Source organism: Halichoeres trimaculatus, unplaced genomic scaffold (assembly GCF_033239565.1).
Source record: "Halichoeres trimaculatus isolate MK-OKI-2021-1 unplaced genomic scaffold, fHalTri1.1 fHalTri1_scaffold_3, whole genome shotgun sequence".
In the NCBI taxonomy this organism is placed as follows: domain Eukaryota; kingdom Metazoa; phylum Chordata; class Actinopteri; order Labriformes; family Labridae; genus Halichoeres; species Halichoeres trimaculatus.
Genome location: NW_027437181.1, coordinates 3,524,418 through 3,542,434, shown reverse-complemented (window position 1 = coordinate 3,542,434; position 18,017 = coordinate 3,524,418).

The following is an 18,017-nucleotide window of genomic DNA, read 5'->3' as shown; positions in this document are numbered from 1 at the left end:
TATCCCCCAGCCTTAGGCAGAGGTGAGGAGGATGCAGGTGACAGGTTGATGAACTCCTAACGCCATATGTACGTTGTGATAGCACTCTTTCAGCTAGTGAATGAAAATCTGCCAAACTTTGGAGAGCAGGAGCCGATCAAACGCTGGACATTGTCTCAATTTGCGGGACGTGAGCAAAGTGATTAAAATGCTGTGGAGTCCCACACAAAGCGGGACAGCTGGTCACCCTTGTGGGGAGGCGTGTTTGATGTTTACATGACGAGCGGAGAAGACAGAGTCAGAGGGTGTACCTGTGGCGTTCTGCTGTCTGGGAGCTCTTAAGATTCAGTGTGAGCTCTGATGACGGCAGGAAGAAAGAAGAGGATAAAACCACGACTTAGAGACTTTGTTGCTACATTTAACGACTTTTCAGACCTCTCTGGTGACTTTTTTAAAAGACGACAATTCTTCATTCAATTCATTCAGTAGCTTTAAGTGACTTCAGGGACAGCCAATAGTGACTTTCCTTACTGAGGAGTTAGCATGTTGAAACTAGTAATGTTTTATTCAGCTTTAATGATGTTTGAAATGTAAAACAGCCTCATTCTTTCAGCTTTTTCATGACTATACATGACAGAATTGATCAAAAATAATCTGTTAATAGTGGATTATTAGGGTATATGGTAATCTGGGGTGTAAGAAACACTAACAATGTACACCGAACTGAACCGTTCGATCCCTAATACACATCAATAATTAGTTTGTAAATATGAAATAGTGGTAATAGTAGTTTTATATCTGAATATTTACGTTGTTTTCAATCATATCAGTAAATGTGTACACAAATAAGTAAGTTTAATGTAACTCGTGCACAGTTAAAGTCTGTGTTGTCTGTGAGAAATCTCTTAATGATAACAGACAATAAGATTTCTGACACAGCCTATATTTATGTCAAACGAAGGATTACGCGACTGCTGAGCTTATATTTGATGGGTGTATTGAAATGATCACCTTAATTTGTATTCTTTTGAAGAAAGAATGAAAAATGGCCTTTACAAGCCGACTTGACGGAACAATGAAAAATGGCCCGAGAGAAACAAATGTGTCAGCACCTCTCTCCATTTGTCTCAGGTGGACAGGTTTGAAGGCAGAGGCGACTTGTTTGTTTTTCAGCACGCAAACTTCGCCTCTCTTCTTTGATCGACTTCTCCTAATGAAACGAAACCTTTGAAGGCTTATTCTAGGTGTTTTACATCTTTATTCACAGACAGGTGAGTGGATGGAGCGGAGGAGCTGAGGTAAGAGGATGGGCAGTGACTCACAGGTGTCTGACTCCATAAACTGAGAGATTCAACCACTGCGCCTTTAAATGAAGCTGCCAGTGGACGGAAACAGGTTTATCTCATTCATTTTTAGTCTGTTTTCAATTATTCTCTTCAATTGGTTTGACAAAATAAAAGCATGTTTATGATGGACTACATGCACACATCTAATAAATCCATTCAGGCTGGACGTCTCTCAAACTAACAACCATACAATACAGAGAGATGAGGCCTGGTAGAGCCTGAACTGTAACAACAACACAAAATGTAATTTAAAAAAAAAAGATTAAATCCAAAATTTGATAGCTGACTCAAAATGTAACAAAATGCTGCTCCTAAAATGTCATAAAAATTTGTGATAAACCCCAAAATCAACCAACTTCTTATATTTTGGGTTGTTGTTACATATTAGGCTCTAACTAGGCCACCAGATTTGATTCATTTAGCTTTAACTGGACGATGATCAATTAAAATACAGAGCAATACACTTTATTTTTTATCTATTTAACCTTTAACTAACGAGGAGATAAGTCATTAAGGTTAAAAATAACTTTTTTTAAGAGTGACCTGGCCAATTTAGTGACATATTGCAAGTTGCGGTTAACTTTTTGATTGCAAACAACTTTTCTATTTTATTGTGTTTGAAATAATGAAAGTCGGATGCAGTGTTTCATCAACACACTTAACTTGAAAACATAAACTGCATCAAGTTTGTCACTTAAACTACTGCGACATTAAACTAAAGTTGGAAAATATTGATTGGGTGAAAGAAGTGGTCAGTTGGTGAAACTGATAAATGTCATTTGGTGTAACCAAAGTTACCCATAAAAAAATCTGATATTGCGCAAAACATGAAGTACTATGATTATTAGTTTATCAGTCTACAATAGGGATGTCCCAATCCCGATCCCAAGTATCAGATCGGGACGATTTTTGCTTTTTTTGAAGTATCTGCGATCAGGAATGCTAGCCGAGCCTCTCAACCAATCAATCAAGTTGGCCGTCTTAGAGCCAAATTTGCTGCAGCACACCAACTTGTCAGTTCAGTTCAGTTTGACCAAAACATCCCAAAACAACATGCAATGTCATTCACTTACAGAGGAAAGGCTGCTCTGCTGTTTTCTGGGCTTTAAAGAAAGAATAAATATCAACGGAGAGGATGGTAGTGCCCAGAAGCCCGGAGAAGAAGGTGCGGCCCAGATTGAAGCCATCTCAGTTATCCACGGTAAGTCCTTCCGTTCAAACACTTGGTTTAACAGCCTGATTCACTGAAGCTGTCCAGCACAGTCAGTAGTATCGAGATTGATTCCTTGCCATAGATGGTTGAGGTCAGTTAAAGTTATAATCCAGTTTGTAGCAAAATAAATGTTTCCATGAAAGAGGAAAAACATGAGACAGTCCGGTTGGTGTCTAATATGTACTTTCGAGGTCTTTCACTGTCTTCAGAGAGTTGCGCTCAGGGCAGCCTCTAATTTAAGCGCACTGTATTACATGCATACAAGTTGCCCACCATTCGGGGTTTGCTGAAAGCCATAAGAAGCTTAGAAATTTTTTTTTAGCTAAAATTAATGAGCAAAATTTCTGCAAATGTTCTGAGAAGACATGAAATTCAAAGCGATGTTGATATAATTCTGCGTCATGTTAGGACATGGGTCCAGCTTCGTATTTGATACATTCAGGTACCCCTGGAAACTTAAAAAGTTGGCAATTACCCCAGTGTTTTCAGTTTTTAGATTGGACAAATGGCTTGTAAATGCCAGTCATTTAAAAAAAAAGTGGTATTTTGATCCCGCCGACGGGTTTGGGATTCAGAGGATTTAAACTTCAAAACTAGCTGGACTAAGTTAAATAGACTTAATGAGCTTTAACTATTATTTTTTTTACTTTTCAGTATTGTTAACACACAAAACAAAAGAAAAACATTGCTGCTTTACTTTCTCACTTCTATGTGCTGCATACAGCCCTGCAGCCCAGGTAATCTACAGTCCAGTAGGGGGCAGTAATGCACCTTCAGACAGTTGGAAAATGCTAAATAATCCAAGAAAAAGGAAGAAGACAAACTGAAGAGAAACTAATACAGTAATGGTGCAGCAGAGTGCATTGGTTATGGGAAAACCCTCTTGACGCTTTTACTAATTGATTTTTATCGATTTGTTGTTGCAGCCCTAAAGTTAACCAATAAGATACGATCTTACTTTGGTTGATCGTCACATACAGTGAGGCTTTCTGCAGGAAAGATTCGACAGTAATCAGGTGTTTCTTCATAACAACAAAGTTTAGCTTACACCTCCCTAACAGACACATCATTGGCAATGACTGAGCTTTTTCGATGCTCCTTTGAAGCACGATGCCGGTGGAGGAAAGAGAAGACAACCGCATCATTTTTGTGGACACAGCAAACACAGTTCAGGTGGAGAAAGAAGCAAAGTGGAGAGTCCAGTTTGAGGGCTTATCAAACTTTAAGACGCTGCACAGCAACTTGTTTTCCTTTAAGGCAGAATCACAACTCTGGTAAGTAAACCCAGGCAGGCGTTTGCTTTGTGTACTCGTACAGAGAGTACCATGTCAGGCTGTCAGTGAAATCCCCTTAAAGGGACAGTTGTGTTTGGAGAATGTTGCTCCAACAAATCCACTAAAAACAAAAGGAGGACTCATAAAAGTTTGACTCCAAACCAGCTTAAACATGTTGAGTTTGTCATGCCAGTGGTAAGTCTGCTGCAAACTTTTTAGTAAACATGTTTTCAGTGATGGTGTAAAGAAAAAGGCGGAAGAGGATGTTTGATTTTTTTTACTATAGGAAGAAAGCAAACAGAGGTACATTTGAATGCAGGTGTGTTCGTCGGCAACATTAGAACTGTAAATGGGAATGCATGTGTAGTGTAAAGTAGAGACGAGAGATAAAGAAAAAGAGCAAATCAAAGAGAAAGAGGGTCTTAGGTGGAGAAGTGGAGCGAGGACGGCTCTCCAAGCTTGGACTTTTATGTGCCATACTTCCCAGGTGCTCCAGATGCTGCAGACACTGCAACAGGCTCCTCTGGGACTTTTTAAGACAACACACTGAATACAGAAACCATCTCTGTATAAAACAGCCCTAAAGTCTACACCACTATATGGAAAAGGAACAAAGTAGCAGAACCAGATGTTTGATTTTCAGGCCTGTTTAGCCCTAAGTGCAAACCTGGCCTTTAAAGACAGCTCAGCTCAGAGAGCCCGGCTCTAAAGAGAGGACATCCAGGTTAAAGGGACCACGAGCAGGCTGTAAAACAGATGCTGTTGTCCGTGAAAACACCTGTTACTGTGTGGAGGCAGACAAACAGGAGGAGGAGGAGAGGTTGCAGGGCCGTAACATGCACAGGCCAAAAGGTTTGAGGAAGAGATTTCATCAGAAAGGGAAAATCCTGCTCCGTGCAGGTGGCCTACTTTCCCAAGGCACAAGGCACACAGCAGCATCTTCCAGATAATCAGGCATGGTAGCTTTTCTTTTTCACAGTGAACAAGGGGCTATGTTAGGCCGAGCTGTTTGAGCAGCACATCCTGAGTATAACAGTGCAGTGGTTGCTGGTTCAACTCCCAGCCTCGGCTATTTACATTATATCTCTCCATTCTCAGTCACAACAAAATTACAATTTTAAATATCCATCCATCCATCCATCTAACATCCATCCAACCATCCATCCACCCAACATCCAGCCATCCATCATACCATCTAACATCCATCCATCTATCCATCCATCGATCCATCCATCTAAAATTCATCCATCCATGCATCCATCTAAATTTTATCCATCCACCCATCTAATATCCATCCTTCCTTTCATCCAGCCATCATCCATCCACTATTCCATTCTTCCGTCCATTCATCCATACATCCATTTATTTATCTTTTCATCCATACATTCATCTATCCATCCATCCATCTAAAATCCATCCGTCAATCCATTCAACCAACTAACCATTCATTTATTCATCTATCCATCCGTCGATCTGTCAATCTACTTATCCATCATCAATCCATCCAACCATTCATCCATCCAGCCATCCAGCATTCCATCCATCCATCTAAAATTCATCCATCCATGCATCCATCTAAATTTTATCCATCCACCCATCTAATATCCATCCTTCCTTTCATCCAGCCACCATCCATCCACTATTCCATTCTTCCGTCCATTCATCCATCCATCAATCTACTTGTCAATCCATCCAACCATCCATCTATCCATCCATCCATCCATCCATCTACTCGTCAATCCACCCATCCATGTAACCATTCATCTATCTATCCATCCATCCAACATCCATCCATCTAACATTCATCCATCCTACATCCATCCATCCATCCATCCATCCATCCATCCATCCATCCATCCATCCATCTAACATCCATTCATCCAACATCCATCATCCATCCAACATCCTTTATTCCATCTAACCATTCATCCATCCCTCCATCAAACATTCATCCATCCACTCATCTAAAACCTATCCATGCATTCATCCATCCATCCATCCATCCATCCGTCATCCATCCAACATCCATCCACCCACCCATCCATCCAACATCTATCCATCCATCCACCCATCCATCCGTCATCCATCCAACATCCATCCATCCATCTCATCCAACACCCACCCATCCATCTAACATCCACCCATGCACCCATCTAAAATCTATCCATGCATCCATCCATCCATCCATCCATCTATTTATCTATCCATTGAACATCCATCTATCCATCCATCTATCCAACATCCATCAATCCACCCATTTAAAATCTATCCATTCTTTGAACTATCCCTTCATCCACCCATCCATCCATCTAATATCTATTCATACACCTATACATACACATTTACATCCATCCATTAATTGAACCATCCATTTTTCTATCCATCCAACCATCATCAACTTTCCAACATCTATCCACCCATCTATACACCAACTTTCCATGATCCTCCCATCTAACCATCCATTATCTTTCTACCAATCCAACTGTTTATCCATCCATCCATTCACCCATCAAACCGTCCATCAAACCATCCATCCAACCTTTCACCTATCCATACATCTGATCGTCTTTCCATCTGCCTTTCTAACATCCATCCATCAAACCATCCATCCAACCATTCATTCATCCACACATCTAACATCAACCCATCTATTAATCTATCCAACGTCTATTCATCCACCCATCTAACCATCCACCTATTTAGCCATCCATCCATCCATCCATCCATCCATCCATCCATCCATCCATCCATCCATCCATCCATCCAACCATTCATTCATCCACACATCTAACATCAACCCATCTATTAATCTATCCAACATCTATTCATCCACCCATCTAACCATCCACCTATTTAGCCATCCACTTATCCATCCATCCATCCATCCATCCATCCATCCATCCATCCATCCATCCATCCATCGTCTTTACTGCATTTCCTTTCCAGGGTCATGGAACATAAGAGTAAATCTCATCCATCACTGGGCAGGAAGTTCATCCTCTGACATGTCACTCAGCCTGTTACAGGGCTAACATGTAGAGACAGACGACCGTTCACACACGCTCACACCTACGGGCAAGTCAGAGTGACCAATCAACTTGATGAGCCTGTTTTGGAGTGTGGGAGGAAGCTGGAGGGAACCCTTACATGCAAACTCCACAGAGAGAGACTCTGTGAAGCTAAGGAAATCAATCCAGGAACCAGCAAACAACAACAATTTGATATCACGAATACTTTGGCTTGAGATATTTTATTATTCAGTGGGATCTGAAATACTCTTTCTGGCAAAGTGAATTCTTGTTCAAGATAAGTCCACAATGAGTAAGAGTAATGATCACTCTTTTCTTTGTGAAACCACTTTTTGAAGCTCTGAAATCTCAACTTAAGACTTCAAAATCTATGTTTTCTTGTTGGTACATCCGCCTGATTGTAGGTAGTTATGTCCTTTAAGGTAGAGTCTGCAGGATTTTCCTTAGAAAATAAAATGTCAACTCTCACAGGAATAATCCTGCTCAATCATCTCCTCCGGGCTTCTACACATGTGTGTTAGTGTCTGTGTCTGCCTCAACCCCTTCCTCTGCCTGGATGTTGATGTTTTGGTTGTTCCAGGACATTTCGAGGCGCAGTTTGAATGTTGTTTTTTCTACCTTTGAACACTTTCTACTCTACCTAAATCTAAAATAAATAGTATGATTGTTGCATCATGGGTATTTTCGACTTGAAAAGGAAACTAAACTACTAAATGAGGTTGCTGGCTCATCCTCAATCAGGTGTTCACTGGGTGCAGTAGTTCACCGGCTTCCACTTTTAACCAAACTTTAAAATGTCAAACTCAATCCTCTGTCATTGCTCTTCTCTGTTGTCACTTTAAAAAAAATGGGGCCAGTACATTATTTTTGGCGCAACCTGCATGGAACGAAAACAAAGTGACACTTGTGGTGCACCGGCTTAATGTGCCGTGCTTATCAAGAGACATGGAGGCTACGCTACATTAGCTAACTATGGCAGAGGGACCAAGCAGGGAAGTTTTGTTTCCACTCAGTGCAGTCAGCACAGTGGGAGCGTTTCCAGCACACCAAGAATGACCAAGGAGATATTCAAGACAGCGTGAGGATCAAACACATCAAACTTGATCCATGTGCAGGATCACCATTCAGCATTTAACACCCGATAACAGGAAATACATACAAACTGGTTGATAAAATGCTGATGGGAAGCTGGTTAATGAAACATTAAGTTTGTGGGATGTTAAATAGAAATGTGTCAGTTACAATCTACATCGTGGTGGGGACAGACGGGCTCTGCCAAGTAACTAAAACCAACACAGCAGCAAAGCAGCATGAGGAGAGGAGTCAGTGGAAGAGAAAATGGTCCTTTAAAGGCTTTGGTTAGTGGCTGTGTTACACTGTGTCCTGCTATCTTCACCAAAGTGAACCACCATTGTCTCAAATAAATGGCTACATTGATTACATGTCATGTCCTCGTTGCGTACCTGTGCTTTCTCTTGGCTACACTGTGCCAACACCCAATTCTACAAACAGTGCTGGTGCCAGAGATGGGTTTCATACTCGAGCAAAGGTAAGGAGCACTCACACCAGGTAAACAACCTGAAGCTAGGGGGTCAAAACATGAGACAAACTGCCCTGTGTGTGTGTGCCCTTTATTTCAGTTGCCGTCTGGGGACCTTGACTTTAAGGAGTTTGCATTACTTGTTAGGAAACACAACGTTCAAACTGGGCCCCTCCCCCTTGGCTCAGTGCCAGCTGCAGCACACACCCACTGCCTCTGACTGTGACTACGTGAACACACTCACTAGCCCAGCAACCACCTGCAGCATCGCGTTCCCACCATAGACTGTAAAAAAAATGGACGTTCACTTGCTCGGCTCAAAGTGAGGTCTCCACAAAAACTGCTCCCCCTGGTGGCTGGCTGCAGTATAGGTTTAAAAATAGCCATTCCAGATGGGCTGTTGTCAAACTTTAAAAAATTGTTACACCTCGTAGAAATGTTTCTCACGTCCGATTGTTGTTGTGATTTGAAGATATCATTTGGCTGTCTTGTATCCAAGTCTTCTTTTTTCTGAAAAGTTTTGTTTTCATTAGTTATACGAGGTTAAAAATGAGGTTTTACGTCACATTTTACAATGATTGACAGCTGACTTTCTCATGTATTTTTTTCGGGGATTGTAAAATATGTTGGGAGGTTGAGTCAGGTAGTGATTAGACTCTTGAAAGAAAAAAAATATATATTATTTTTGTCACCCAGCTCCACTCAGATTCTCCCAGAATCCCTTATTGTCTCTACTGCACAGAATCCAGCTCCAAACTGCTACAATGGTGGCGCCCGAGACGGCGGTATTTTGGCTTCAAAACTGTAAAATGATAAATGGCGGAGCCACGCTGTCCACTCTATATACAGTCTATGGTTCCTACGTGGGAGAGACTCGAGAGCCATGCACCTGACTTGGCATGTTAGCACAAGCTAATCACGGGTATTTAGCAGAAAGCTAACTTGCATCCCTTTTTGTCCTGGGCTGCTCTTCTAGTTCCTGAAAGTAGAGCCAGGCTTCACCCTCGTTTAGGAAACAGCTTTATCTGTTTGATGTTTCATTTCACTTTGGTTGTGTTGTTCATGCTCCATGCTATCATAGATTAGCTTCCACTCACGATCATCAACACCCAAGCTCACCTGCGCACTAGGTCTAAATTGCTAGTAACAAGTAAAAAATATCTGCCATTGTATCTAGAAATAGTTTCTAATTGTAAGACACTTGATGAGCGCATTTTTCTCACCCCACTGGCAGACATTTTTATTTTTTTCTAAGCAATTAAGACCTCATTTTTGTCTATTAGTATCTTAAATAAGACATGGTTATAATTTTTTTACTACAAGTAAGACAAAAGCACTCAATAAGATTAAAGTTTTTGCAATGTAGCCTTCTCCCAGAAACACCCCAATACAACCAAAACATCACTGTACAGGCAGAGGAGGGGGTTCAAGGCAGACACAGACACTGACACACACGTATAGAGGCCTATAGGAAAAGATTGAGCGGGATTATTCCTGTAAAAGTTGATTTTCTAAATTTAAAGAAAATCCTGCGGACTCTACCTTTAAGGACAAAAGACCTTCTCTTGTATTTTTGCAGATAAAATACCTCAAAGCACAGATGAACAAAGCGTTAACCTGGCTCATTAGTGTGCACAGGCAGTGTGATATATTGTGGTCTGGCCATTCACAACGACAGGCTTTGTGTTTGTTCTCTTGAGCCCATTATTACAAGAAAACAAGCTTTGTTATCCACAGAAAACGACATGAATAAGTCAAGAAACCAGCTAAATGTATAATTAATGCTTTAAATAAAGTGTGAGCGTGTACGTCTTTTTATAAATTCCATAATTTCTCCCCTCTGACACAGACAATGACATGGTTTTCTGAAACTCTGCTTGCTTTAAACGAGGGAAATGCTGTTAAACTACGATAGGAACCGACGTCAGTTTCCTTTGTTTGTCTGAATATAGTATCGTTGCGTTTCTCACATGTCTAGTTTTGTCTTCTGTGTCTGAACTTCTATCAGCGAGAGTGAAACAGATGTAGGCCAAGGCCTAAAATTGTGTTTCCCGGCGCTGATAGTTTCCTCTCAGTGTAGTTTGGCATCTCTCACAGTTTTGGCAGCTTTTACGCCCAAAGAAGCTACAGACATTTGTCTGCACAGACTGGATAAGAAGAGGAGCCAAGTGTCTTCTGATTTTATAGAGACGGGATGAGGAAACATTCATGTGACCTCGTTGCTCGCTCTGTTTACTTTGTGTGTGTGCGTGTGCTTGCGTGCACGCCTGATACCAGATGCTTTTTTCTATTTGGTTTGATTAATATGCTGCTTAATGGATAATTTATCTCAATATCTGACAGGAGCAAACAGCTGAAAAACTGTGAGAGGGGAAAAAAAGGGATTAAAGGATGACAGTGTTGCATCTTCAAAGGCTGGTGTCACAGCACAGACTTTGAGGTGTAGCGTGTTTATGCTACATTTAGTAGTTTGTTCACTCACAGCTTAAAAACTCTTTTTCTGTCTTCACCGCAGATCCTCTGAGCGATGGAGTAAAAGCAGATCTATTCCTGGGACATACATGGTCTATACAGGCAGCTGAACGATGTTTATCACCGCGGAGCAGCAATTACAGCGCAAAACAAATTGCTGTATGTTGCCTTGACAGCCGCAAATCAACATCCACCTACTGCACGACAACCGGCGCTGCAGCAAACAATCCGAACGTGGGATTTGAGCGAACTGGCAGCAGCAGCGGGTGGCATGTGGTTGCTGCGTGAAAGTGATACACGCTCCACATGCCTGTTCGACTCATGTGGGCTGGAAATCTTAAATATGTGTTGCTGCTCCAGAAATGAGCTCTCCTTGAGAGAGGAGGCTTATAAAACGACATGCTGATGTCAGCCAATGTTGCCCTTTGGGGTGGAAGAAGACATCTGCTTCCCTTAATCTGTAGTACTCTGTGTGGTTGTTCCTACAAAAATCACCAGCAGGCAAAATCTGACAAGCTGAGTATCTTCTGATGAAAAAATAATTATTTTATTTATTTAGGTCTTTTAAGTGATGAGCACAAAGTGAATTCCAGAGCAAGGGGAAGAAAGATGACAGTATTTAAATATTGTAAGCTACAAATGTTTTCCTCCAAATCTGTCTCCTCTTCTTGTTGCTTTTTCTGGTTTGACAGTGTTTTTAATTTGTTCTAAATATAACTCTCTGTCAGCTTCTCGTCAGTCTTTGTATGCAAACCAACAATGCACAATCTTAAATGGCCCATAGAGCGCATTATGGCGGTTATTCTGCCAGCTTGCATTGAAATCAGAATTGCTTTATCTCACAGAGCGCAAACGAGCAGAAGCAGAGCGACCTGGCTAATTGGTGCTGAAAAATTGGGAGCGACTTTAACAAGACGAGATTGTCACATCCAGCCGGAGACAAACTGTAACAGGACCTCACACGCCGAGCACCGAGCGGAGCAGCAGATTGAACATAAACACATCCACTATGGAGTGTATACGGGACGGGCAGAAATAAGTCTGGATGTGCTGCTGTTGCAGCCCTGGCAGAGTGTCAAGCAGCGCCGGCTCAGTCATTAAAGTGCACTGTGCATCCAGGTTGTCATGTAGGAATAGCTGCAGAGGAAGAGTGCAGATAGATAACAGTCGTGTATGTAGGTGTAAGGGTGAGTAACTGTTAGCAATACAGCCAAAAGAAAATGTCAAAACATCCTCGGCTTCCAGCTTTTTAAATTAGAAATGCAGTTTTACTCTGTTTGTACCAGTGTCAAGTTAATATTTGGATTTTTTTCCACCATATTTCAGACAAAAACAAACTTCTTTTCAGCTTCTGCTTTTGGCTCAGAGGAACTGTGAAAGGCATTAAATTACAGTCACTCCAGCACCAACACCAGGCTATTTATAGACCTCCAGGGTGGTATGGGGGTATGTGAAAGTATGCAAAATACAACTGGTGTGGTGCCAGAGTGTACAGTTAGTCATAGTTAACAGAAGTCACGTTTACATGGAGGATATTTCATCCTTCTGCTTCGAATGATTCTGACTGAAGGTTGAGTTCAAGCGTTCAGCGTGGCATATGATTTCACTGGGACTGGAGTTCACATGCACCAATGAATCCAAGCAGAGCAACTGGAGCCATGATCCTCCTCCAGGCCAGAGCGCAAATAGACGAAGATACGAAGAGAATAGACGGCAGTTTGGAAACTCTTAAACAGTCGATAATGAAATAATGAAAAAATGCAACTTTATGGTGCCATCAGCGGCTGTTAAATGTGACTTCCTCTTTCAACGTATATATGATGTAAAGGGCAGCCTTAAAAAAATTGATGTCAGAACAACAAAATTTACACCAACAGAAGTTAACCTGATTAGGTTGGAGTTTTAGTGTCACTGCTGACCACATCATGTCTGAGCCAGGCGTGCCCCAGGGCTCTGTCCTAGGACCCCTCCTGTTCCTGTTGTATCTTCTCCCCCTTGGTCACATGATCCAGCAGTTCAATGATGTCTCCATCTTTTTGCTGGTGACCTTTAGTTGTATTGCTCATTCAAGTAGGGATGCACTGAAATGAAAATCTTTGGCCGAAGCCGAAGCCGAATAAAAAAAAAAAAAGTTTGGACGAATACCAAATATCGAAAGCGAAATCAGATGCTAAGTTTGACGGGGCTCAATGTTGACTATAAAATGGTCGAAAAATGCGAGCAAATATTTTGAGCTTTTAATATCTGGAGTTTTTTTCCAATTTACTGTTTGTTATATGAGAATAAAACAGTTTAAAATGGAGAAAAACACAAAGACAGAAGAGGATCTTAGAGGTTTAGTGAAGGAAAAAACTCTTAGAGTTTAAACATCAATAAACATACATTAATATTTCTGAGCACTGTCTCTTATTTTGTAAATAAAAAAAGTCGCTAAAAGCATCACCAGAATCTCCAGCATCCACACATCTGCTTCGCACTCTTGTGTGTATTTGCGATCTTTCTTAAAAGCCTGAGTGAAGTTACTTCAAAAACCACACATTGGCTGAAACAGCACAGTTTTAGCTTTCACCAACTGTTGGAAATTTTCCGATTGTTTAAACTGTTAAGGAACGATTCTTCAAAGTGTGATGTGTCAGCGACGATACATCCAGCGTTAGAGGGTTAATTGCATCATTGTGTCACACACTACACTACTGTGGCTTTTTTTGCAATATTCGGCTACTATTCAGTGCATCCCTACATACAAGGCTTCTGAAACTCACAAACTGAGCTCTTTAATCACCTGCTTGGCACAAACTAAGCAATGGCTGAGTAACAGCTGTCTCCAACAGAACTCTGAAGAAACAGAGACACTTGTCATTGCCGGGATAGAGCTATTCCCACCATTAAGCAGCACCTAGGTGATTTGAGCCCCTCAGTCAAGTCCAAACTGAGGAATTATGAGGAATCTCAGGGTGACTTTTGACAATGAAATGTCACTAGAGCATCATTCAAAGCAGCTGGTCAAAAACTGTTTCTTTCAACCGGCAACATTGCGAAGCTCAGGGTGTCCAGAGAGGAGCTTGAAATGATTATTCAGGTGCCACACAGGACAGATTGGGTAAATACTTCTTAGCCTCACAAATCTTAAGATTCATTGAGATGATGGACACGGCTAAACCCAAGAAGAAGCCCTGCTTTATCCGTGATGAAGGATTTCTGGCAACAACTATGAGATAGTATTTTTAAAACATTGAAGACGATTTTGTTTTACTGGAAAAAAAAATGTTGTTTGGGCTCTTTTTAAGTAATATACTTAAGGAAGGAAAGGAAGAAAAGGAAGAAAAGGAAGAAAAGTTCTTCTTTATAAATCTTCTCATTATGGAAAAATGCTATGTTCATGAATGTAAATTCCTTGGAAAAAAAAAACTTACTTAAAAAAAATTACAGTGAATTCAAACAATACATTCAGTCAATTCAATAATCTAAAAAAAAGCATTTAAAAATATTACAGCTTGCTTTTTTTTTTTTTTTTTTTTTTTTTGGATCTAACATCCCACTTAGCCCTTGTTCCAATGTTGAAAATGTACGTTGTTGCTTAACTCTTACATGTGCATTGTGGTTGTATACTCTATCACTAAAGAAAACTATAACAAAGTAAAATATTTGAAAATATTAAAAAATATCAATGGTAAAAAAAACATCACATTTTAAATCCAAGGTTTTGGTTTCTGTGTTTAAAACAAGTAATGTAAGCCTGACAGGTGAGGGCTGCGTGGGCTTTGTGTGCTGCAGACCCTAATTTGGCCTTACGCACAAGCGAGCATGACGCGTATCCCGTTAAAAATTCAGTGGCACGGACTGAAAATGAATCTCGTGTGAGGAAGTTCTGTAAATATGTTGGTGTGTTCAGTGATGAAAGTTGATATTCTGCTGGAAAAAGTTTTATTGAGTATGCTAACCTCTAGCATATTGATGGAATTTCCAATGTACTTTAGCATCAAGCTAGCGCCAAGTGCTCTATATCATTTTTGGTAGATTCAGAGCTATATAACATGTTGAGTGGATCAAAAATAACTCGATGAACTTGATGAAAAATGCTATTGTGTTGCAAAAACTGAGCTTTATCATTGTACGCTAACCGCTAGCATATCTTGTAGCCCCGTTTTTACCTTATGCTTTCATAAAAGTACAAACACATGAAGTGAGAGGTATATACACATGATTAAACTGACTTTAAAGTATGATTGACCTGAAGCTCTCAACTTTAAACACAAAGTAAGTCTTCTAGCTCAGGCTAGCTACTGTTCGCAAATTACCTGCATAGCTCCAAATAAAAACACGTACATTTTAAAGCCTTTCTACGACCTAACAGAAACTTTAGGCAACTCCAGCAAACACTGTATTTATTTAGTCTCTGCCATCATAACACCGTCTACTGTCACTTTCGGTAACCGGAAACGCCCTTGCCACCGCTCGCCAGTGCGAAAGCGATCTAAGCATAGAACCTAGTGGGACACGGCTAATAACTTCTGGGTCACAATTCACAAAGGCATTCTGGGTGATAACTTGAAAGCTGTAGCTTTACTGAACAACTTGGAGATGCTAAGGTTTGTGGAAAACACGGAAACAAAGTGCAGCAGGAGATCCCAGACTGTGATCCTCAGCTGTAGGATTTGACCGTTAGGACTATAAGCACGTGTCATCAAGAAAACTGTATAATAAAAAAGTTAACTACCAATGCAAGTTCTACTTTTAAGAGCAAAAAATGCAAGTTTCTTTTTTAAGGCACTCATTACCACAATACCACAACTTCCTATTAAGAGTTATCACAGCAACTTCAGTCGTTTTTTGTCATATTGACACAGAAAACTATTCTACAAAAACAAATGTGCAAAATCACATTTTACAGTGTGTGTCTTTTGTTTCCCTGCCTTTATTCAAGCAACGCACTGAAAACAACCAAGCTTGACTTCTCCTGAATGCGAGGAGGAGAGGAAAAGCACATGAAAGCGTTTGTGTACCCCGCTACCTGGCAACACGTAACCTTCCCGCCCCCCTTCTCCTCCCCTCCTGAGACGAGAAAGCTGTGGATGATGAAACATACGTCGCTCTGCATGCACATCATGACATCTTGTATTCATAGAAAGAACACAGCGGGTAGACGATGAGAAATGAAGTGTTTATATGGAGCAGTGGAGTACTGGGTTGTTTCTGTTTGTGTTTTTTATAAATAGCCACGGCCAGTGCTCAAGTATCACAGGAAGAAAACGCTCAGTAGCTGAGCATCTCTGCCGTTACTAAATGCTGAGGGATTCTCATCTCCTTTAACGATAAACCTAATTATTTTTGGACTTCATGGTTGTGGTTTTTAAGAGCCTGACACAATCAGGGGAGCCCGCCTGCTGCAGCAGTGGCAGATGCCCTGAGCTCAGATGCACCACAAGTGTCTTATGCTAAACATGTGGTTACCTGCGTTGGCAGAGGAGCCGCTGGCAGAGGCAGCGACAGTCTCTGCCCTTTTCCACGCTTTGATGAGCTGGCAGACGACTTCCCGACTGTTCAGCCGTTCAAACGGCGGGCTGCTGCCTCGCTCTGGCTCCCGCGCAGTAATGTAGCGGCGAGGGGCCACCGCCGCTCCTGATTGTTTATGTCGTTATAACTGCAAAGACAAAATGAATTATTGATCAGCTCCTGCTCTTACATACTTGATAAATCCCCGGGTGTTGCTTCAGTAAACTGTGTACCAACAGGTCACATGATGCGTTAGCAACAGATTTATACCAACGCTGACTTACAACCTCGCTGACTGCAGGCAAGGTTGTTGGAGGAGTCACTTTGCAATATTTATGTTACTAATATTAATTTTTATTACACAGCAGGATTAAAGAGTGTTAATGATCACAGACAGCGCAGGCACATGAAGGATACACAGGAAAACATTAAAGGACGAAGCAAATTACCATGAAATAAATATTGAGATTCAAATTAAAGCTGAAACTCCAATGAGAAAAAATGAGAGGATGTTGAAAGGATTACATTTCTGCATATCTGTTAAAATTAGAGCCCAACCGATTAATCGATTAATCAGCGTTTTAACGTCGTGTAAGTTTTTTTTTTTTTGAACAGAGTTAAGATTACTGTTAATTCACACGTTCACCATCACCTTATGTAAGAGTATAATACAGCGTTTTAACTTCATGTAAGTGGTTTTTTTTGTGAGATAAACAGAGAGTAATGGAACTGTTAATTCACACGTCCACCATTATCTAATATAAGAGTATTATACGGCTTTTTAATCATGTAAGCTTCATCTTTGTGAAACGATATATGCATTATGCAACTGTTTACATGTTTACAGTTTGAAAACTTTATTTTTGAATATCAATTTTCATTGTATTCTTAAAATACAATTTGCACTAGTTTCTTTGCACAAATGTGCCTTATTGCCTTATTTGTCATTCTGTGTTTAAAGTTTAACTTTTTTATTTATCATTGTGTGTTTACAGTTTGACTTTCTTTCTACTTACTGTGTTTAAAGTTTGACTTTTTTATTCATTATTGTGTTTACAGCTTGTTCTTATTTATTATTGGTTTAAACTACAGTTCTTATGTTGACAGTTTTATAATTAAAGTTCCTTGTTTTAATTTAATAGTTTTCTGTCTCTGTCTTGAATCATATGGGTATTGTAATTTGGGTTTATATACAGTATATATCCTGTATATATCAATAAATCTATTATATATATATGTATATATATATATATATATATATATATATATATATATATATATATATATATATATATATATATATATATATATATATATGTATATATATATATATACATATATATATATATATATATGTATATATATATATATATATATATATATATATATGTATATATATATGTATATATATATATATATATATATATATATATATATATATATATATATATATATATATATATATATATATATATTTATATATATATCATTTATATATATATATATATATATTTATATATATATATACATATATATATATATATATATATATATATATATATATATATATATATATATATATATATATATATCAGCCGATATATCGGATATTGGTCGATATATTGGATATCCGCTTTTTTTTGCCCCCCAGTATCGGTATCGACATCGGCC